The sequence below is a fragment of the Canis lupus genome, chromosome 1 (genome assembly GCF_011100685.1).
Source record: "Canis lupus familiaris isolate Mischka breed German Shepherd chromosome 1, alternate assembly UU_Cfam_GSD_1.0, whole genome shotgun sequence".
Classification (NCBI taxonomy): Eukaryota; Metazoa; Chordata; class Mammalia; order Carnivora; family Canidae; genus Canis; species Canis lupus.
Window position 1 is genome coordinate 58540966 of NC_049222.1, and position 25198 is coordinate 58566163.

General features: G+C 38.3%; 1 pseudogene; it reads right to left on the reverse strand.

Annotated features, from left to right (window-relative positions):
• Positions 1-1045: 1045 nt before the first annotated feature.
• Positions 1046-25110, reverse strand: LOC100687071 (annotated as a pseudogene).
• Positions 25111-25198: the final 88 nt, after the last annotated feature.

Below are 25198 nucleotides of genomic sequence, written 5' to 3' on the forward strand. Positions count from 1 at the left end.
CACTTTTTATCCTCCCCACTCCCCTTTGACTAAACATGTCCACGCTAACCAGCTTTGCTAAACATCCCAGCACGTGTCCTTACTGACCTCATCAGACAGCAAGGCCAACACCTAATAATACTCTTTGGTCAACAAACAGGTATTTAGTATTTGGGAAAAAAATCCCTTTGAAAAGATTTGACTTTTCCCTCTTAAAAAACAACCGAGTTATTTAAAAAATAGTGGCACATTAGCAATTGCAATTGTCCCCACCCCCCATGGGATCCCTCCTGCCTGCTTTTGAGGAAGAGTAGCTTCCTCTACACTGAACTTGGTGTTCTCGCTGGAGCGGTGCCCCCACTGCTGCTTAGTTAGGTGACCTGTCTTCAGTTTATTTATGTTTTCTAGATGCTCTTGACGAGTAAACCATGGTGATGTGGGAAGAGGCTTGCCACTTTGACAAGATGATAGCACCCTTTGATGCTGGTGAGACCCCACAGGGAAGAACGGATATTTTGTAGAAGTCTTTTGTGAAGTAAGTGGTAGCCATGTGTGAGATATTGGAAATTGATTGATGTCCAGTTATCAGTACTTAGTGGGCAGTAGCAAGGATGCTGAACACCCTGCAGAGCATGGGATAGCCTTATAAAAGGAAGAAATGTCCCATCAAAATGTTAGAAATGCCCCTGGAGAAAAACCCTGGGTCTAATGTGTTTTGAGAAGGGAAGAGGGGCGCCTGGGTGGCTCAATTAGTGAAGGATCTGCCTTCGGCCCAGGTCATGATCTCAGGGTCCTGAGATCGAGTCCTGCGCTGGGCTCTCTGCTCAGTTAGGACTCTGCTTCTCCCTCTCCTTCTGTGCTCTCACTGTCTCAAATAAATAAAATCTGAGAGAGAGGGGGAGAGAGAGAGAGAGGAAGAGAGAGAGAGAGGGACGGAGGGAGGGAGGTAGAAGGGAAGAATGTTGTCTTAAGTTCTTCTTAAACTCTCCATCTGACAGTTCCTCCTTTGTGTCATACGCACCCTTGTTGCTTCCCATTCCATGATGGGCCACTAGTCACCCTGCTTCTAGTCACTTTCTGACATTCCTTTCAGAACCTGTTGCTCCCCGTCCAGGACAACCAACATCGGGACCAGCTCCACTGTGCCTGTACTCTTCCCAATTCCTCTGTGTTTTGTATTTGATCCAACTGAGATTTTGGCATAAGCAAAGGGAATGACCTTGTAACCTGGAAAATATTTAGAATTTTATATTAAGAATGCTTTTTTCCAGAGTTCAAGGGTGATCTCTCAAGGGAGATCAAAGCACTGACGTTTGTGATCTTGTTAACCATTCTTAAATCTGAGATGCAAGTCTGAGGTGCTTCAGTAGAACATTCTCTTCTTTTCATCTCTGACATGTGAACCTATCTTCCAGAAACTTCGTGCCATACCCATCAAATTATCTACCAGCTTTCTCAGCAGCACATTTCCTGAGGTCTTGGGTAAGTCTATCTAGAAACACAAACACACGCGCGCACACACACACACATGCATGCACGCACGCACACACACATACACACATGGTAATGGTATATTACAGCCTCTGGCACTAGTAGGGATTCAATCAAGACTTGTTGAATGAATGAATAAATGGATGAATGAATGAAAAAGCCCCTCTCTCCTCCCTTTGTATTTCTTTTCCTCCTCCTTTTTCTTTTTGCTAGGGTAGTTAGATTTGGTTTCCATTGCTTGAAGTTAATAATCCTGATGGATATTGAATTGAATTGCTTTTTTTTTTTTAATTTATCTTCTGAGAGGCAAAATTTAATCCAAACCCAGTATTTGCCAACGGATAGAGTTTATCAGTTACCCTCTGTTCAACTCTGCCCTTGGGCATTAGATAAAAGCCCTTCTCAGAAATACAGTTGGATAATACCTGATTCATGACCCCATTTCAAATGTTTAGTGGTTTCTTCTGGTGCAGCTCTGTTGAACTGAAATGAGGTCTCCTAGCCTTGCTTTCTGGCTTTCTAGCACTCTGAGTAAATCACATGCACCAGAATTTCCATCCCCATGAATGCTGTCATTAGCTCTTCCTGACACCCTCACCTGAACCTTTCTGAGGACCAAGCCTTCACATATATCACCCCTTCTCTCTTTGTGCCCAGTTGCTTTCTGCGGGTAGCCATCTCTGTGACAAGAGAAAGAGATTCTGAGGGAGAGGGAGAAGGGGGTAGGGGAAGGGACTCTGACTTCTCAAAAAGCATCACTCATATGGTAAGTTGCCCACTTTTTGGATTGCAATTTTTCTGACCCAGTGATTAAACAGTGAGGAGTGGTAAAGTGGTCTTGCTCCTCATTTTCATGTGGGTATCACACAGCTGCTCTGTCTGCTTTGTCTTAGCTGTTAGAGGAAATTCCTCTCAAATTCTACAGATCAACTGAGTATCATTTTTAAGTGGCAGCCTTGGAAATGTATACATCCTTTTTTGGATTTGTTACAAACATTTTAGTAGAAGTTTGGAGAGATCATGTTAGAGCTTAACCTAGAGGCCTCGTGTTTATTTATGTACAAATGATTTTTTAAGTATTTTTAAGTTTGTCCAAATATGACACATACACTCATGGATGATCAAACTAGGACTTGCATTCACACACTTCATGTTTCACTAATGTGATTCTCCAACTGGGAGGTATAATTTCAAGCTCTGAGCTTTCACCATTGCCAGTGTTGAGACTCTGGTCCCTTGATCTTTATTATAAACCCTTCTAGCCATCAAAAAGGTATGAAAAGGCTCAGCAGTTAAGTTGTCGAAATATGCCTCCTACTTTGAGGCCCTCTATTCACTGTTGGACCATTGTTTCCGATGATTCTGGTAACCCTGACATGACTTTCAAAGTTTATCTGAAGCCTTATCGAAGGCAGGCACAACTTTCATTTTCCTCACTAATGAATGCTCTTGAAGTTCTTCTAATTCATTAAAATTAAATGCTTTGAATGTGGGAGTCATGCCTATAATTTGTAAGCATCCCGGAGACCACTTATACACTCTGTGTCTTGCACAGAGGTGATACTTAGTGGCTATTGGTTGATTTGATTACCATCAAGGCTGTGGTTGTTAGGTGTCAAGTGGTAGGCTCACAGATGGGGATATTGAATCTCAGGTCTACCAGTCTTTAGAAAACCATTATGTGAATGGAAGCATTACAATACATATTACATGTATTTATTGGCATTTTCTGTTTGTAGTAAGCACTTCCTATGTGCTGTCTCATCTAATTCACTCATTTATTTATTTAAAAATGTATTATTGAAGTACAGTTGACACACAACATTATATTAGTTTCAGGTTATAGCACGGTGATTCAATATCCAAATGCCTTACAAAGTGATGACTACAATAAGCGTAGCAACCATCTGTCACTATAGAATGTTATGGCAATACCTGTTGATCGTGTTCCCTAGGCCGTACTTTCACCTCCATGGCTTATTTATTTTATAACTGGAAGTTTGTTCCTTTTAATCCTCTTCAGCTATTTTGCCCATCCCCTCACCCTCCTTCCTTCTGCAAACCACCAGTTTATTCTCAGTATTTATGACTCTGTTTCTGTTTTTTTTTTGTTCATTTGTTTTATTTTTTAGACTCCACACATAAGTGAAATCATATGGTAATTCTCCTTCTCTATCTGACTTATTTCACTTAGCAAAAACCCCTCTAATTCCATCCAAGTTGTCACAAACAGCAAGATCTAATTCTTTTTTGATGGCTGAGTAATATTTCATTGGGTGTATATACCACATCTTCTCTATCCATTCATCTACTAGCGGATACTTGGGTTGTTTCCACACCTTGGTTATTTTAAATAGTGCACCAATAGACATAGGGATGCCTGTATCTTTTCAAATCAGTGTTTTCATCATTTAATTTACTCTTTGCTGCAGATATTTATTCCATTTGTACCAACAGGAAAGTGCAGGCTCAGAAGAAGTGATTACATGGTCATAGTAACTAGAACAATAGCACCTACGTAAAATTACATGCTGGGAGCTAAAAAGGAAAAATCAGAAGATGATATATTTGGGAGAAATTTTTAAAGTGTGACGAAGCGTAAGCAAATATATCTGCTAGGGAGATAGCCTGGCTCAGAGACATAGCTGGCACTCAGTGGAGACTTGGGGTTCTAGAAGCATAGACTTCAGTAGCTGGAACTTTCACTTATGGGCATTGTCAAGTTTTCTTTTTCCTTTTTGTAATTTATATTCTGAAGAGCTACAGCAGAGAATTTGAGTGATAGCATAAAGGAATTTGGAATTTCTTTGAATGCTTAGCATTTTACGTTATTAATCGTGCTTAAGTTAGGCATCCAAAGGTCCTATCAGACCAGTAGCCCATTCCTGATTAGGGAAAGCCATGTTTCCCCTATTACTGGAGGCCTTGTCCTCTAACTGTCCTTAGGAGGGAAATGTTTCCCGTTCTGTATTTTCAGCTTAACAATCTTCCCCTTGAGGCACTGTAGTTTGATAGCGTAAGACCCAGCCAGTAGATGGATATTTGTCTAGTGCAGCACAGTCCAATGAAATTTTCTGTAACGATGGATATGTCCTCTATCTGTTCGACTACTGTAAGACCCAAGCCACACGAGGCTATTGAGCATTTGAAATGTGGCTAGCATGACTAAGGCATTGAAAATTTTATTTTATTTAATTTTAATTAACTTACAGTTAAATTTAAATGACCACATGTAACTAGCATTTGCCATGTTGGATGACACAGCTTAGCGTCTGGGAAAAAAAAAAGAAATGAATCAGTAATCAGTTTCAGGTTGCCCTCAGTCTGCTCTTCCTACCGAATTCTTGCCTCCACAGAGCTTTTTCCTGTATATGATCGTGTGATTCCTTCCTGTTCTCACCTCACTCAACTAACTTTCTCTCTAATCACTTGTTTCTCAGCATTTTAAAACAATTATCTGCTTGCTTCCAGCAGGAATTTCAAGATTGCTTTATTGGACAATCTTTTCATAGAAGCATTGTTTTCCTCATTTCTCCCAATATTTGGAAAATAAAACTAATAGTTTGCCAAAGCTGTTCCTTTTCATATTACTTATTAATGCAGCGAGGTATTTCCCAAAGTGTGGAGCATGTGCCCCCAGTGGCATGAAAGACAATTTTAGGTGATACGATACTACACATTTATATGACTTTATTACTTATTTTTATTCTAACGACTATTGGGGAAATGTGATTAGTACCTCAAATGTGTAATTTCATGGATATTATTGCTTAACATGAAGCTAAAGTAGACGTTTATATTTTACAAAGAGAGTCATTTACAACAATATTAAGTAAATAGTAGTACAGGTGGTATGCAGATATGGCAAAACTCATTAATTTATTTAAAAAATGTGAACTCTGAGAAATGCAGTTGTTAAATAAACTTTCTGTATTGACTCCATTCCCTGCTGTTCCCTGCACGTTCTCTGAGCTCCAGCCCAGTGCCCAATCACCTGCGAACACATTGAGCATTTCTCCATCAGGCCTTTGTTGATTTGGTTACCCTTCCAAGGCTGCCCTTCTGTCCTGGACCTCTCATTCTTCACTAGGTGAAATTCTGCACAGCCATCGAGGCCAGATCAAATCTTTGTAGAAACCGTCCATGCCACCCTCTTCTTCCTTGACTCCTCCATAAAGTAAAACTCACCTACCTTCTTAACCTCATGGCATGTTATTCATTCTTCCAGCGTAGCGCTTACTTTTGATGGTTGAGTTGGCTTATGTGTGGATCTGTTTTACTCCCTGGGATTGAGAATTCCTTGAAAGGAGAGACATTGTCATAATCATCTTTAAACCTTAGTGCAATCACAGTGCCTGGCACATAGCCAGTGTTTGTAAAATATTTATTAGGGGACAAACTGTGTTTTTAAATCAAACTGAGTTATGTGAAGCCAATTATAAGCACCCTTGCCCCTTTCTGCTTATAGTCAATACATTTGCAGGCAGCCGTTGGCTACACTAGGCTAGTCGATGCTCAGAATGGCAGGTTACATGTAGTATTAGCCGAAAGGAAACACATAAGGATTTAAATCTGAGAGGAAAATGGCAAAGCTTTGCAAAACTAAAACAAATGACTTTGTAAAAATAACTCACACTGCTGCTACCAAAGAGATTTTAGACTGAGAATTTAATTTATTCAAATAATGCAGGCTAACATGCTCTGCTTTATTTCGAGGAAAAAAAAAACATCTTTTTGGTTTCAATTTCAATTATGCACCTTGTCTATGCTGATTTCTGTCATCATTGCTTAATGCTTCTTTTCACTTTGTTTAGCAAGCTGTATTGCAAATATAACATTACATAGCTCTTTGCTATTGAGGTCAGATAAGATATATACAGAGAATATCTGAATACAGTACATTTTCTGCAAACGTCCTTATGTGAATGAGTCATTTACTTATGTCTAGGACAAAGTATTCAAGAGAGCCAGTATTTATAGAAACCATTTCTGTTTGAATAAAAAGTTTACTACACTACTTTCTAGAAAGCTCTTGGACTTTTCTTAAAGTGTTTTTTTTTTTTTTTGGTTTAAATATGCAATATATTTGTTTAGAAAATATTTCCTTTCATATGAGCTTTCCTCCAACTTTAAATAAAGTCTAGTAGCTAAGAGCTTATTCCATCTATATATTTTGTTAACAGAATCTGATTTTTGACAATGTGTGGGACAGATTCCTAAGTCTATTTCTTCATTGTCAGTTAATCATTTGACAAATACTATTATTTGCTGGACTCTGTACCAAGTAGTGGCATAGAAGCTGAATAAGACATGAAGCTTTTAGTCTCCAGAGAACCATATAGGAAGATGATGCTGTGTTTGGTGCACACAAAGAGTGCTGTGATTGTATGAGGACATCTAACTGGATGATGGGGTCAGGAAAGCTTCTCGGAGGAGGCGACTCCTGAGGTAGTTTTTAAACAGTAAGTAGGTCAGCTGGTCCAGGAAAGAAGGGAAGAACAGTCAGATCGAGTGGTATGTGGGAAGGCCCCTAGGCATGAAACAATCCCTGACAGTAGGGAAACAGAGCATTCTTTGTGGCTGTGCAAAGGGTGCTCTCACTGGGGAAAAGAAGGAAATGAGGCCAAAGGGGGTTGACATATGGTCAGAATATGAATGGACCTTCCACTAAGCTAATGAATTTGAATTTTGTCCTGATTGCTGGTGGAGCCCTTGATGGGTTCATAGCAGGGAAGTGACGAGTTAGATTTGTATTTTGGATAAGGGCACTCTGGCAGCTTGATGAAGTGTGTACTGAAGTAGGGCCAGACTGGGATAAAACACCCAATTAAAAGTGGGTGTTTTATCACATCCACTGATGTGATCCCAGTCACTGTAGTGACTGTACTAAGATGAAAAAAAGCCTGGGCAAGGCTTAGTGATACGAGTGAATGGGGAAGGGCAGGAGGGGATTTTAGGAGATGACACTGTAAGACTTTGTGCCTGTAGGGTGAGTGGGAGTTGCAGTGTTGATGATACCTCCCAGGCTTTGCTTGAGCACCTGGGTCTGATATAATGTTATTCATGGAGCCAGGTGTCATAGCCGGAGGAGGAGGTGGGTCAGTGGGGTTTGAAACACAGTGTTTATAATGCACCTCTGAGACATCAAGTGTCGGGATTCAAGATTATCTGAAAGTTCTGAGGAAGAAAGAGAGGTCAGAGAACAATTGAAAGTACCAAGAGATAGCCAAAGCCAAATATGTGGCTAAGATTATCCAGGGATCATGTTCTGAATAAGAAAAGCAAAGAGCCAAGGTTGAGGCTCTGGACAAAACCAACAGTTAAGAGGCAATTGGTAATGGATGTTATATGTGGTAATTGGTGTTCATTAGGCTTATTGTGGTGACCATTTTATAATATATACAAATACTGAATCATTATGTAGTGCACCTAAATTAACATAATGTTTTATGTTTATTATATCTCAGTAAAATTTAACAAACAAAATAAAAAATAATAAAAGAGAAAGGAATAATAAAAAAATTGAGTCTGTAACTTCAGAAAACTAGATGAAATAACAAATTTAGGCAAAAGCCTGACATTTTCCTGCTATGAGTCCAAATGTGTTAAAAAAAAGAACAATAGTCCAGAAACCAGTCACAAAAGGACAAATATTGTTATAATTTTACTTATAAGAAGTACCTAGAGTAGTTGAATTTATAAAAACAGAAATTAGAATGATGGTTTCCAAGGGCTAAAGGGAGGGGTGAAAGGAATGGGGAAATTTCTGTTTAATTGGAGGAGAGTTTCTGTTTGAGAGGATGAAAAAGTTCTAGAGATGGATAGTGGTGATGGTTGCATAACACTGTGAATATACTTAATGCCATGGAAGTGTACACATGGCTTGTTTGATTTTATGCTGTGTATTTTACCACAAGAAGAAAGAGTGAATAAGTTTTGTATTTATAGAAGATATTTAGAGAAATGGTATGTTTCTCAAATTTCACCAGTTAAAAGAATAAAAAAAGTAAAATAAAAAGAGAAAGGAAGGAAGGAAGAGAAAGAAGAAAGAAAGAAAAAGAAAGAAAGAAAGAAAGAAAGAAAGAAAGAAGAAAGAAAGAAAGAAAGAAAGAAAGAAAGAAAGAAAGAAAGAAAGAAGAAAAGAAAAAAAAAAAGAACAGACAATTGGTGGAGAAAGAAGCCTATAGCATAAATGGAGAACCAGAGGTGGGCAACAACAAAAGAAGCATTCTTCTAGAAGCAGGAAGAGTAGAAAGTCAACAGTGTCAAATGCCACAGAGTGTGCAGGTAAAATAAGAACAGAGTGAAGTCCATGGGCTCTGGAAAATGCAGGAGATATGGAAGTTTTTGTTGACCTTAGTAAATGTTGTTTCAGTGGCAGGGTGGGACAGAAACCATGTTTGAGCAAATTAAAGAGTGAATATAGAGCAGAATGGAATTATAGACAAGAATTCAAAGCTCTTCTATATTGAGTGTTTAGAAGACTACTTGGGACGAGAGACATCTTAGTTTTGTTTTGCTTTTAAAGATGAAGGTTCTTCAAACATGTTTGTATGCAGAAAGATAATAAGTGGGATGGAATCCAAGCATGGGAAGAGAAATCAGCCTTAGGTGAGAATGAGGGAGATACATGTACTAGGCAGAAAAGGAGGAAAAAATGTTTTTAAAGAAAGATATTTGTAGGGCAGAAAGAAAGTTGAGGAAATTTTCACTGGATAATGTTCATTGACTCATTGAGGAATGAGAAAAGAGAAGGTGACAGGGGGTTTGAAGAGAGGCAAAGTTCTGTGCATCTTTTTCAGGCTTATGGTGACCGGAGGGAAGGAACAGAGAATTTGAAGGATTGAGCTGATTAGGCCAGGAATTTTGTCGGATACTGTAATTGGAGAACAAAGGAGAGCAAGGAATAATTTAAAAGAATGATTGAAATGATAGTCTAATGGACAGAAGCTATTTAGGGAATTTCAAAATGTTGCAATAAATGGGAAGAAATATGACAATTTACCAAGATTTGTTTATTTTTAAAAAATTTTATTTAAATTCAATTTGCTGACATATAGTAGAACATGCCGTGCTTATCTCATCATTTAAAAGGTAAGCAGGGATCCCTGGGTGGCACAGCGGTTTGGCGCCTGCCTTTGGCCCAGGGCGCGATCCTGGAGACCCAGGATCGAATCCCACATCAGGCTCCCGGTGCATGGAGCCAGCTTCTCCCTCTGCCTATGTCTCTGCCTCTCTCTCTCTCTCTCTCTCTCTCTCTGTGACTATCATAAATAAATAAAAATTAAAAAAAATAAAAAAAAATTAAAAGGTAAGCAACATCTAGGGAGAGGGGGGTATGAGCAAGTTTCCATGAAGAGAGTACTATGTAAGAATCCTGGAAGTGAAGGAGAACGTGTGTTGGGTTCCATTCAGGGGCCTCATCCCTTTGAAGACAGCAGGCTGTAGTAGGGAGGAGGCAGTGGGAGTGGAGTGAATGGATTCAGGAGACATTCTGGTGCTTGAATGAGATGTTGAAGGTGGGAGAGAAATGTTGCCATTAAAATGATTCCTGGGCCCACTTCTAACATATGTGCGGAGGGGCGCTTCCCCAATCACCATCGAGCAATTTCAGACAACAGTAAGATGTCTGAGAATTCAACTAAATTCTGACAGAGGTTAAGGGTTCAGTCCTATAAGAACCCTCCCAGCACCCCTAACACCCACACAACTTCAAAAGCCAGTCATAAATCCCAGGCTGTTACTGTGCTTCTGATGGACAGACTCAGATTGGAGGTTACCACGACCCTCTCTTTAGACTTTAGATGTAAGTCACAAGTCCATATTGTTCTTTATACTTCTGACTGGCTGTAAATCAGAGGTTCCCACAACCGCCTTCTCCTTATGTTTGTTTAATTTGCTAGAGCAGCTCTCAGAACGCAGAGAAACATTTTACTTACTAGATTACTGGTTTGTGATGAAAGGGTATAACTTAGAAACAGCCAGATGGAAGGGATGCATAGGGCAAGGATGGGGAAAGGGCACAGAACTTCCATGCCCTCTAGCTACGCTACTCTCTAGCACTTCCACTTACTTGTTCACTCACCCAGAAGCTCTTCAAACCCAGTCCTTTTGGGTTTTAATGGGGGATTCATTACATAATCATGATTAATCATTAGTGATCATTAATGATTGAACTCAATCTCCAGCCCATCTTCTCCCCATAGATTAGGAGGGTGGGGCTGAAGGTTCTAACTCTCTAATTACAGGGTTGTTTCTTCTGGGAACCAGTCTCCATCTTTAGGTATGGTTCAAAAGTCACCTCATATATACACCAAAAGGCATCTTTAGTGGTCTCATTACTTAGGAAATTCCAAGGGGTTTAGGAGCTGGGAGTCAGGAACCATGGACAAAGATGAAATATATGAGAAATATATTTCTTATGTTAACCTTAAAAATACAATATTTTACTAGCAAAAAATGGGTTTATTTGGGAATAGCAGAGAATTGCAATTCAGGACATGCAAGCTATGGAAGAACCATAGGGAAGACTGGAGAGTCAGTTTTAGGAGGAAACTCAAAGGATTGTTTTGAACAAAAGATCACTGAATAAGAGTCTCGGATTGTGGCAGTTTCTTACTCGCTGTAGGCGATGCTGATTAGTGTATTGTTGCTGGGACAGGGAGGGATCTTCCTTCTTTCTTTCAGGAGATGAATTTCTGTGTGAAAAATGTCCTCCTGTGTCAAGATAAAAACTATTTTCCTCCTCCCTGCTGGTTATGCAGGCTGCAACGAATCGAATGTTCATGAGAGCTCCTCCTTCAAGGGCTTCCATACTCTATTTATAAATCATAATATCGCAGCCATTCATTGGATTAGTGAAGAAGTCATTTCAGGAGAAGAATACTGAGTTCAGTTTTAGCATCTGGGGTTTGAGATGTTCGTGGGATACATAAGTGGAGATGTTCAGTAGGGAGTAATTTATACTAGTCAGAAGCTCTGGAAAAAGACTTTGACCTACATAGAAATTTTAAAATCATGAGCTTATAAATAACAACTTAAGCCATAGAAATAGATGAGATTGCCTACAGAGAACTTGTGGAGCAAAAGAGGATCACAACTAAGGGACACATGGAGAAAAAGGTTCTTGCAAAAGAAATAGAGAAGGAACAGTCAGAGTAAAAAATCCAAGAGTACTGAAACTGAAGAAAGTTTCAGGACAGTCATCTGGGTTATATGTTGTATACATTAAAAATATGAGTCAATAAATAAAGACCGAGAGAAGCGTCTGTAGGATTTAGCAACTAGGAGGTCCTTGGTAACTTTGGAAAAAGCAATTTCTGTGAAGTGGTGAGTGGGAGCAGTGTGGGCAGAAACCTCGCTGCATAAAATTGATGAGTGGGTGGAGGTTAGGAGAAAGAGACAGCAAGTGTAGACAACATTGTCAGAAGCTTCACTGAAAAGGAGAGAAAATGCCTTTAACTAGAAGGTATTCATTTCCTCTGACATAAACTCAGAGGTAGCATTATTATTTTTTCTCTTTTCAGAAGAGAAAGGTTTGAACATGTCTGAATGCTTACAATAAGGAGACAGAAGAAGGGAGAGGATAAAATACAGGAGAGGCAGCAGTACTTCCTTGATCAGGTTCCTTCAAAAAGCAAGAGGCCACAGGATCCAGCACATAGGTGAAGAGCATAGCCTTAGGAAGGGTGGAGGATACCTCCTTTATGAAAGGTGAGAAGGAACAAAAGAGGTAAATTTGTACCATCGGTTGTGGGAAACTGAAGGTGTTCTCAATGGCTTCTATTTTCTCTGGGAAGTAGGCAGATAATGAAAGAAGAGGTGGTGGAGATGGTACAGGTGATGGTGATGATATATACTTTGATATACATATTTTAGAAGGCACTCAGCTTTTTGTGATGATAAGGATCATGGGAGTGAAGAGTTAAAGAAAAGATCCTTTTCTTTACGCCTGGGTGGCTCAGTCGTTGAGCGTCTGCCTTTGGCTCAGGTCATGATCCCAGGTCCTGGGATTGAGTCCTGCATTGGGCTCCCCGCAGGGAGCCTGCTTCTCCCTCTGTGTGTCCACCTCAATCTCTGCGTCTCTCATAAATAAATAAATAAAATATTGAAAAGATCCTTGAAACTAAGGAACAGAGCTCTTGAGGCATTTGGTGGCTCGTTTATTCGAATATTTAAATGAAAGTAGTCATGGGAATAGAAAGAAGGAGAAACAGTGAGTCAGACACTAAAATGATCAGTTAATGAGAGGGATTGGCAGCAGATCTGTAGATGACAGCAATAAGAAGGGGTAGCAGGTCGTCAAGTGTGATGTCCTTTAAAGAAAAGATGTCATTTTTTTAGAAGTGGGAGGAGAAATGTTGTGAAAGCAGCAACAGGAAGCAGGTGGTGCCTACCCTACTTCTGGGACCAAAGGTGAGCAGGATGTAAGGGAAAAGGCAGCATTCACTTGAAAGAGCTGCAAGGAAAGAGATGTCATAAGGGGATATTCAAATTTCAATTAGGCCAAAAACGTGAAGATGCTGAGGATGAAAAGAGTAGTTTTCTGCTAACATATCACAAGTTCTAGAAGACGTAGAGAAAAAGTGAAGGGTGTGGGAAAGGTGGAAGATGATCTCAGAATAAAGGTTATACAGATATCATTGTACCTGGGTGATGGTTGATGATTTAGGAAGCTTGGGGTTTTGAAGGTAACAAATAATCAGATGTGAGACTTGATGGCATACAGATGATAAGTAAAATCATGGGCATGGTGAGCTTATCTTGGACATATAGAGTTACAAGGAAGGGCTCTAGAGACTGAGACTTGAGATATTCTGACACTTGATGGCTGGGTATAGAAATATAGGAGAAGGAGCTTAGAGAGAAGGCCAGGAAGGAATCACAAGGTTAGAGGACAATCAGGAATACGTGGGTCATGATGAGATTCACTGGGAAAATATGTTTTCCAAAGAAAGGATTAGTTAATATTGGCAAAGGTTCAAAGGAGGAATAAATACCCCATTATAACACAGAGATCATTGATAATCTCAGTGAGTTTTGTGTAAAGTCACTGCACAAAAGCCAGATTGATCGAGGAGAAGTGAGAAAACCAGAATAATGAATTAGCAAGTTCAACATTTGGCTTTAAGGGGATGATGAGAAATGAGGGGGGCGGCTCCGGAGCTAGAGAAGGCATGTGTTTTTATGATAGGAGAAACTTGAGTATGTTTGAAAATCTATAAGACAAGGAAGAAGTTTTATGTACAGGAGAAAGAATAGTGATGAGGAAAGTTTCCAAGAAATGGAGAAGCATGATACAATTGGTTTTTGTTGTTGTTGTTTGTTTGTTTTCCCCTCAGAGAACACACTGGGAAATTGGGTTGGGAGGTCAAAGAGTAGAATAACAGAAGAAAGAGTCTGGGAGATAGTTAGTGGTCTTTGTGTGACTCCTTGAACCTTTAATCTCAGATGTTTAGTTTTAGCCAATCATGGTAATGTCACTCCCTTGCCTCAATAGTCCAGGACTGGTATTTGACCCAATCATGGCCAATGGGTAAGAGAGAAGTCTGCTCATGGGTTTCTGGAAAGGAAGACATGGCTCCTTTCTTCTCCTGGATGATGGTGTATTTGGATATGACACCCCAAAATGCAATATACTGGCAGCCCTGAGGGGAACCGAGCTGAGGGCATAACCAATTCATTGAGGCTCCATAGAGAAAGATGGAAAGAAGCTAGGTTTATGATCATATCTTTAAGACACTGTTAACTCTTCTTTTTAAAAATATTTTATTTATTTATTCATGAGAGACCAAGAGAGGCAGAGACACAGGCAGAGGGAGAAGCAGGCTCCATGCAGGGAGCCCAACATGGGACTTGATCCCGGGTCTCCAGGATCACACCCTGGTCTGAAGGCAGTGGTAAACCGCTGAGCCACCTGGGCTGCCCACTAATTCTGACTCCTACCCAATCCCTGGACTTCTTTTTATACAAAGCAATAAATTTCCTATTGTGTGAGCCAATTTGAGTTAGAGTTTTCAGCTACTAGCAGTTGGATATATCCGGACAAATGCAGTAGGATTAGTCGTTCTCAAGACTTAGTACTGATGCAAGTGTGCTGGCTGGCTTATAAGGCTAGGTAATATTCATATTTTGAGATCCCATCAGAAATATGTGGCCTTTATACTGGTTCTAAATAGAACTTTGATGCTATTTATTGTTTCTGGATTGTATAAACCTCAGTGCAGGGTGACAGAGACATTATTTTAGGACTGAATCAATACATAAATAGCTAATGCTCACAGGGTCTTATGATCTTGCAAAGTTCAGCTCTAACTGAATTTACCATGGAAAAAATTGGCCTTCTGTAAGGTTTTTGGCCTTTATGAAACTTATTAATAAGCAAACAATATGGCATGTTCAAGTCTGAGTCACAAAACAAGAAACTGGCATTAGGTACAAAATTAGGAGCTCACTTGGGTTTCCAGGTAAACAAAAATATCACATCCCTATTTTCATATATTTTTAAGGAAGTATAAGTAGAAAGGCTTTAAAAATAGAGTTTAGAAATAGAAGAAAAGTTGTTACTGGGGCTGGAGGTAGACTATTTGCCTTTTCAATATTTGACAATTCGATGTTGAAAGATAGCCAATGTGAGATAACTTACTCTCATTGACTTTAAACAACTATTGACTTGTACAACTACTGCAGGGAAAAGGAAAATGTAGTGCATCCAATTGGATGAAAAACTCAAATATGTTCAACTTTTGATTTGAAAAGTGAGAAAAAAAGCATATTTACTATCTTCCTTCCCTCCCAACTTTGATGCCAAAGTATGTTGACTAGAAAATGATGTCTCACTGCTTATTAATTTTCTACTTCTTTATGTCAACGTAAGACAAGAAAATGTTGAATTGTGGCTGAATTCATCTGTTGGGAAATTGAAGGTTTATCAATGAGGAAATGATAGATATCTCGAGAGAATGGAAGCACAGTTATCAAATTAAAGAATCTGCCTGTAGGTTTACTAGTTATTTGTTAGTTTAAGTAAGAAACTGTTGCAGCTCTTGGTGGCCTCTAGTCTTCCGCCTTAGCTGCAATCTGCTCAGGAAGATGTCTTGACAACACCAAGAACTCAGTTGAGAAAAAAAATGTGTCAGGGTTACACTTCTATATTTTCCTTTCTTTTTGAAACAAAATATTTTTTGATCAAATTTATACCTGCACATGGTTTAAAGAGTCATATCTATAAGGTTTTGTTAAGTAAAACAGTACTGCTCCTCCTCCCTCTCCACAATTTTTCCCTTCACCATAGGCAATCACTTTCCATTCTTTTTTTTTAAGATTTTTAAAAATTTATCCATTTACGAAAGACAGAGAGAGAGAGAGAGAGAGAGAGAGAGAGAATGGCAGAGACACAGGCAGAGAGAGAAGTAGGCTTCATGCTGGAAGCCCGATGTGGGACTCGATCTCGGGTCTCCAGGATCACACCCTGGGCCAAAGGCAGGCACTAAACTGAGGAGCCACCCCGGGATCCCCCTCACTTTCCATTTTTTTAGTTGATTCTTATATTGATTTCTCACCATGGAAACAGCAGTTTTAGCTTTCTTTTTTCCTGTCCCCATATATATGTGTATCATTTCATTCTCTCATCAATCAAATGTAGTTATAAATACATTTAGATAAAAATTCAGTGTCTATATGGTTATGGCTCAGAAATACTGTTCAGATCAGTTAGAGAGCTATAATTACTTTTCATCTCCTGCCTCAACAACTATTGGTTATTGCTGAAGTTAATAATTGCCATTTTCTTAAAATTCCTTTTTACTCATTAAATTCAGTTACAACTTCTCTACCAGTTGTCTAAATTTACACTCAAGAGGTTAAGATGCATTAGGGTTTTTTTTTTTTTATGCATTAGGTTTTGCTTGTTGGTTTCTTTGTTTGTTTTATCAATTTCATCTTGAAAAGACACTCTCTCTTGGCATTTTCCAATGTGGACTATTTGTCCTCAATGACTTGCGCACACCTATAGTTTTGAGATCTCCTATCATCATCATCACAGGTATTCCCTTTGCTTCTCTCCTGTGTTGGATCTCTTTATTCCTATTTCTCCTTCTTCATGGAATACCTCAACATGGAACACATGCTGGAATACATGTATTTGGTGGAATTCATCAACAAGTACCTTCCTGATAAAAGGTGCATGGGAGGTAAATACTGTGAGTCCTTCTATGTCTGAATGGATTTTTACCTATACTCAAGAAGATTGATAATTTGGCTGGATATAAAATCCAAGAATGAAAATAATTTTCCTCCAGAATTCTGAAGACGGTTGAACTGTCTTCTAATTTCCATTGTTACTACTAAGGAGACCCAAACCACTCTGGATTTTATTTCTCCTTCCAGAAGCTAAAATTCTTTATCCCCAAATTATTTGATTTTCATGATAACATACTTGGTATACTCTATTGTGTTTGGCCTTTTTAGACTATTAACTCATGTTTTTGCAGTTTTAAGAAATTATTGCATTATTTCACTGAAATTTCCTCCCAATTTCTCTGTTCTCTTACAAGGAACACCTATTTTTCAAATGCTGACCCCCCTTAACTGACTTTCTGATTTTCTTAACATTTTTATCTTTTTCCACTTTTTTTTTAAATTTCAAAGTGAATTCATTAGATTTATCTTGCATGCCATCTATTGGGTTTTTCATTCCTCCTTCAAATATTTTAATTTCTAAAAGTTGATTTTGTTTTTTGTATGTGTGTCATTCTGTTTCTACTTGAAGTTTTCAAAATCTTCTCTTACTTTTTGAGGATATAGGTGATGTTTTTTAACTTTATTAAGGCATATTTTGCATATCATAAAATTCACCCATATCGTGCTTACAAATCAATGATTTTTAGTAAATTTATCTAATTGTTCAATAATCATCATAAATAAGTTTTATTTTATTACGTATTGTTTATTTATTATTTGCCGTTTTTTCCCCCAACTTTAAAATTTTTCTCTTGCTCTTTTTTGTTGGGTGCTTTGTTTGTTCAAGTCTGAGATTTGGAAATGTTGATTCTTCGTTAACAAGAGCCAGCAGGAAATATAGGATTCCTTCTCTCCCCTGGCCTGTCTCCGCTGAAGCCACCACCATACCTTGTTGGCTGGGCACTAGAAGAATCTTCCATGTGTGTGGATACTGGATGACAAGGGCAACCTCCTTCTGTGGTTGCAGGGCTTATGAACGCTACAGTATCTTTCGGCTTTACACATCTCTAAAGTATTTTTAAACTATTTTGTGTACATGGCTCAGTGCACTCCTCCCTTTGCTTGCTTTTATAGTTTTCCACCTGATGTGAGGGGTGTATAAACAACATCTTCCATGACTATGATTTTTTCTTGTCATTTACAGTCTCTAAAGTTCTTGTGTATGGTCTGGAAGAGCTGCAGGCTCTTTAGGGAGACACCAGCACTGGGCCTAGCTCAGCTTCTTTTCTTTTCCTGTCTGTGCTTGCTGGCAAGCTTATTAACATTGAGTGCAGTTAGGTTTCTTGTTCCATTATTAATTATCTCCACTTCTAAAACATACTGTAAATTTATGAGCAAGAAGATGTCTGCATGGTTGGGCTTTCCACTGGAAGAGAAACGTTTTAAAGCTAGCATTTCAGACTAGTAGTGGAAGGTTACCATTCACCAAGCAGCTGAGGCTCCTGTCACCTCCCTCAGGATGCCTGGCTCCCAGTGCTTCAGTACTCCACCCAGAGCAGCCACCATCTTGGGAGAGCAGCCTACTATTTGCTATTAATCCTCCCTTCCCAAACTTGTCCCAGGCAACCACTACTTTACATTCTATCTCCATAGATTTGCCTGTTCTGAACATTTGATATAAGTAGAATCAAATGTTCTGTGCTCCTTGTGTCTGCCTTCCTTCACTTAGGAGAATATTTGAGGTTCATCCATCTCAGCATGTGTGTATCAGTCGGTGATTCCTTTTTACTGGTGAGTAATATTTTTCTTATAGCACATTTTTGTCTATCCATTGATCAGTTGATTGACTTTTAGGTTTTTTCCAATTTGGGGCTATTATGAATAATGATTCTAGAAACATTTATATGCAAGTTTCTGTGTGGGTATATAACATATGCATTTCTCTTGGGTAGATACCTGGAAGTGGAATATCTAGGTCAAGTGGTAACTTTATGTTTAACTTTTTAAGAAACTTCCAAACTGTTTTCCAAAGTGGTTCACCATTTTATATTCCTAGTAACAATGTATCAGTGTTTCTGTTCTTCACATCTTGCCAACATTAGTGATTGTCTTTTTTATTATAGCCATCCTAGTGGGTGTGAAATGATATCTCATTGTGGTTTTAATTTACAGTTTCCTACTGACTAATGATGTTTACATGCTTATTAGCTATTCATACATCTTCTTTGGTGAAATGTTTATTCAAATCTTTTGCTTATTTTTGAATGGTTTGCTTGCTTCCTATTGAGTTGTAACAATCCTTTATATACTCTGCAACTGTTTATCTGTATATCCTTCATCAGATGTGTGTTTTACAAATATTTTCCTCCTGATCTGTTGCTTGTATTTCCATTTCTTTTTTTAAAGATTTTATTTATTTATTTATTTGTTTGTTTATTTATTTATTTATTTATTTATTTATTTATTTATTTATTTATTTTAGAAAGAGGGAATGGGAGGAGCAGCAGAAGGGGAGGAAGAGAGAGGGAGAAAGAATCTCAGGAAGATTCTGTGTCAAGCACAGAGCCTGTTATGGGACTCAGTCCTGTGATCCTGAGATCATGACCTGAGCTGAAATCAAGAGTCTGACCCTTAATCAATTGAGCCACTCAGGCACCTCCATATTCTCATGTCTTAATGATATATTTTAAAGCAGTTTTGAATTTTGATGAGGTTTACTTCAACTTTTTTGTTTATGGACCATGCTTTTAGTGTCATATCAAAAACTGCTTAATTCAAAGTCTCAAAGATTTTATCCTATGTGTTCATATAAAAGTTGTATTGTTTTTGATTATGCATTTAATTAATTAATTAATTAATATTTTATTTATTTATTTGAGAGAGAGGGAGAGAGACCACAAGCAGGGAGAGCGTCAGAGGGAGAAGGAAAAGCAAGCTCCCCGAGGAGCAGGACGTGAGGGGCAGGAAGCCCGACGTGGGGCTCTATCCCAGGACCCTAGGATCATGACCCAATCTGAAGGCAGGCACTTAACTGACTGAGCCACCCGGGTGCCCTTAGATTGCCCATTTAAATATGTCATCCAGGTCTGGATGCCTGGATGCACAGTCAATTGGGCACCTGTCTCTTGATTTTGACTTAGATCATGATTTCAAGATCATGAGATGGAGCTCTGCATCTAGCTCTGCACTCATGAGGAGTCTGCTGAGGATTCTTTTTCCCTCTGCCCCTCTCCCAGCTCAAGTTCTCTTCTCTCAAATAAATAATAAATAAATAAAATATTTTAAAAAAATGTCATCCACCTTGAGTTAATTTTTGTGTATGGTGTGAGGCAAAAGTCTACGTTCATCTTTTGCAAATGGATATCCAATTGTCCCAGCACCATTTACAGGAAAGATTCTCCTCAATGAGTTTTTTGGGCAAATCACTCAATTGATCATAAATATAAGGACTTATTTCTGGACTCTCAGTTCTGTTTCATTGATTTCTGTGTCTTTCCTTAAGCCAGTATCATACTGTCTTGATAACTGTAGTTTGATAGTAAATTTGAAAGTGGGAAGTGAAAATCCTCCAAGTTCATTCTTCAAAACTGTTTAGAGTATAAAAGTGAGATATTTTGCATTTCCATAATAAATTTGTAGATCAGCTTGTCAGCTCTTGTAAAAAAAAAAAAGCCTGGATGGATTTTTATAGGGATTATATTAAATCTGTAGATAAATTTGAGGAGTATTGCTGTCTTAACCATATTATGTCTCCTGATTCATGAACATGGGATGGCTTTCCAGTTCCTTAGATCTTCAATTTATTTCAATAATCTTTTTACCACTTTTCAGGTATACATCTTGTACTACTTTTGTTGGATCTATTCCCTAAGTATTTTATTTATTTTTGATCTATTTTAATGGAATTGTTTAATTTCATTTTCAGACTGTTCATGACTAGTGTATAGAAATACAATTAATTTGTGTATAGCGATCTGATATTCTGCAACCTTGCTATATTTGTGTGTCATTTGTGTGTTAGTTGTAATAGTGATTTTTAATAGATTCCTTAAGATATTCTACATATAAAATTATGCCATCTGTGAATAGAGATAGATTTATTTTTTTATTTCCTATCTGGATGCCTTTAAATACCTTTTCTTGCTGATTGAATTGGCTAGATCCTCTAATACAACATTGAGTAAAAATGGTGAGAACAGATATTCTTGGCTTATTCCTGAACTTGGGGGCATTTGGTCTTTAAATACTAAATACGGTTTTTACTGTAGTTATTTTTAGGTGTTCTTTCAGATTCAGGAAATTCCCTTCTATAACTCATTTTAAAAATATTTTTATTGTGCATGGGTATTGGATTTTGTCAAATGCTCATGAAAATGTGTTCTTTATTTGATTCATATGGTCTATGACATGAATTGATTTTCAGATGTGAAGCCAGCCTTGTGTTCCTAGGATAAATCCTACTTGGTCATGGCATATAATCTTTTTTTTTTTTTTGTATGTTGTTGGAGTTGCTTTTCTAATATTCTGTTGAGGATTTTTGCATCTATGTTTATGACTAATATTTGTCTCTTTTTATACAGCCCCGAGCCTAGAATAGGTCTTACATTTTTAATTGGATAAAAAAAGGAATATTTCTTGACATGTGAAAATTATATGAAACTTAAATTTCAGTGCTTAGGTATAAAGTTTTATAGAAACACAGCCATATTCATTCATTTACCTATTGTCAGTGGCTGCGTTCACACTGCGACAGCAGAGTAGTTGCAAAAGAGACCATATAGCCTACAAAGCCTACAATATTTATTGCTTCCTCTTTTAGCAGAGAACATTTCTAACCCCTGCTATGGATTATTAGTAACTTTTTTTTCCTGCTCCTTTGTATATGTAGTAATTTTTAGTTACTTGTCGAATGTTGTGAGTATAGGCAATACAGATCTTGGATGATGGTATTTTTCTCAACAGAACATTAAATTTTAATCAGGAAGGCAAACATTGCCTCTATCATGTTGAGGTTTGATTTTTGGCTCTCTTAGGGAAGGTCTATCATTGTCCTTAGTCGTAGGGCATAGCTCTTACTGCTATGACATGGTCCTTATACTTAGGGTATGGCCTTTGAGTCTTCACCCGAAGCCTTGGGAGTTCACCAAATACTCTCTGTAATCACTGGGCATAAATCCCAACCTCTGCCCTCCCAACAGTGCTCCATCTAAAATCTCTGTCCTGCTCTACCGCTTTCTTTGCTGGGCCTCCCAGAACTGTGCTGTGCACACGTATTTTTCAAGAGTTGGCTCTGAGTGCAATTTTCACACGACATTTTTAGGCTCCTTCTCCCAGGTCCCTCCTTTCTAAAACCCTCCCCAGAAAATCCCAGTGGTATTTGCAGTTCTAAACTCTAGGATCTGTCTCCTCTACCACTCTCTGATTGGGTACTATTTCTCTGAACATGGACATGCCCTCAAGGTGAAGCTGAGATGAATATGGGGCTCATCTAATGTGTTAATATGTTTCATTTTTTTATGTTTCTTTTCTCTAGAGGATCATGATCTTACATTGGTTACTGTCTAATATTTAATACAGCTTTTAGAATTATTCATGGGGACAGTTAATTCTAATGCCATCCACCCCATCGTATTCAAATCCAGATCAATTGTTTTTTTGAATACCTTTTATGCCAGATTCTTTATATGCATTATTGCTAGTCTATGTGCGTCCTGCAAAGTATACATTATTATCCTCATTTTTATTGATTAGAAAACTGATGCTTAGAAAGTTTTAAGAACTAAAATTAACCCAGCTAAGTCAGTGGAGCTGGATTTGGAACCGAGATTTCTTTGGCTTCAATTTCTACTCTAACATAGTTTCTTCCCAGGTAGTCACTGGCAAGTCAGTATATAAATTCCACACGAATCACTACAATTTTATCAAAACTTTGCATTAATATTTTTGTGAATTAAAATGTTTAGAGGGAGAGGTTATTGGTGTCATCAGTTAAAAATGATAAATGAGGTTTATACAAGGATTTTGCTGCCCTATTCAGAGAGAATTGATATCTATATTTAAAATAGTGTTTGTAACTGATCATTTTAAAATATTTTACATGTTTGAATAAACCTTGTACTTCCTCTAAGAAATATTATTTCTTTTCATAATTCCTACGCAAATTTTGAATTTATAATGCTACTAAATGCCTAGATAAGAGATTACTGAAGTCACATAAAATCCTCTTGCAAATGGTAAACTTAAGAATTTTCTTTGTTCTTTTTTCTCCGTGTCTTATATGATAGAGAATGCACTTAGAATCCAATTCATATCTTAACAGTTAAGAATATTTTCTGTGTTTTTTTTACATCAGCCTTCTAAAGAAATTATTGTTGAGGGGGGGTGTCATTAGCTCTGTCTCTTCTTAATGTGGAATTTAAAGTTGCAATGAAACTTCTCTATAATATTTTCTTAAAACCACATATAAATTTTACGTAGTAGGGATGCCTGGGTGGCTCAGTGTTTGCGCGTCTGCCTTCAGCCCAGGGCCTGATCCCGGACTCCCGGGATCGAATCCCACATCGGGCTGCCTGCATGGAGCCTGCTTCTCCCTCGGCCTCTCTCTCTCTCTCTCTCTCTGTCTCTCATGAATAAATAAATAAAATCTTTAAAATATTTTATGTAGTAATACTCCAACAAACCAAAATAATAAATTATCCTATATATTGCCAAAAAAGTTAAAACAGTGAATGTTTCTGGGGCATTCCTATGAAATGAATGTCTTTGTCCCCTCCTCCCTCTCCACCAATTTATATGTTGAAACCCCAATCCCCAGTGTGATAGTATTCAAGGGTGGGTCTTTGGGAGGTAATTAGATAATGAGGGTAAAGCCCCCATGAATGGTATTAGTACCCTTATAAGAGACATGAGAGAGATGATCTTTCTCCACCATGTGAGAATACAGCAAGAAGGTGGCCATTTGCAAACCAGGAAGTAGGCTCTCACCAGACACTGAATCTGTTGGTGCCTTGATTTTGGACTTCTGGCCTCCAGAACTAAGAAATACATGTGTGTTGAGTCTGTGGCATTTTGTTATAGCAGCCTAACCTGACTAAGACAGAAATCATTTACATATTTTTTTGGCTAATGTCCTGAGATATCAGGATGACCATGAGGAAACTGGTACTACTGGATCATGCCATTGCCAAATATGGCAAGATTTTTGTTGTCGGGCACTTATCATGTCACTATGAGAGATAGGCCATTTTATGCCTTCAGAAATGGAATACTTGGCAAATAATACTTAGAAATTTTTTTTTTTTACTTAGAAATTTTTAACCTATCATAATGTAATCTGACCCTGGAAAATTAGCCCTTATTCCCAACTAATAACACCAATCTCCTTCTCTGAGCACTCCATGTCTCTTATCAGGAAAGGTTATTTATAAACCTGCAAACAGTGTTCAGAGTTTCCCCCCAAAGAACTGTTTCCCAAACACAAAAGAAAGAGTCAGTGTGAACAGTCTTTGAAGCCTGTAGCTCATTGTCTGTTTCCTTGCTCTGTGCATCTTTCTTATATCCACCAATACCCTCTACAGACTGTCTTTAACAATGAGGAGCCTTGCTGAAGTTCTGCCAGTTTGATCTCCCAATTATTTTATCCGTTGCTTGGATCTAAATGTAAAGACCTACCCATTCTACTTCTTTCCCTTTCCTTCTGTAAGTTTCCAACCAGCTTTGTTTTCTTCTCTCCTGTGTGAATTCAATCATGTGAATCAAAACTCTGATGCTCTATCATTCTAGCTGCCATGTGTTTATTAGCGTGTTTTGAGTAGATTCAGCAAGATTTAAGAGAGAAAGAAAAAGAGTAAGAGAATGGTACAGATGGGCCACTGGGCACTTGGAGCAACACAAGCAATTCCAGGCGACTATTCAGCAATTTGGAGAGAATAATCAGTCACTTCAGGAGCATGACTGTGAACCTTTTATCCAATACAACACACCAGTACAGTCTATGTGAAACAGAGGAGTCAAAATGCCTGGTGACTCTGAGGACTGAAACACAGGCTAGATCCTACTCTTCCCTACATGAGTGGAAATGTCTTCAAAATGAGCACCATTAAAGAAGGTGGAGCTGAGAGTTAACTGCTACCTCCTAAAGGAATCCAACAAAGCTAGCACTGGGTTAAGTGAAAATCAGATGATGTAATAGTGAGAGTGGAATGGAAATTTTGCCATGGTGTGGCATCATTAACTACACCTGGTCAAAGAGGGGTGAACTGAGCAATGTGATCTTGGAATCCACATGCTTCGGCTATGAAAATATATACAGATCCACAGTCTATTGCCTTTAATCCCCTTTTCTTTTTTCCCAAGCTCATGGAAGATAGATTTTGAGGCCAAAGAGGCAGAGAGAAGGGAAATAGGCCTTCCCCACATCTCTTTTGTTTCATTCCATGTCAGACTCACCATGTGACACATGTGCACTTTTAACACCTGTTTTCTTATCTCTCAAATGCTATTTTGCAGCTTCTTAGGAGATGAGCATGAAGCATGGAATTGGAGGGTA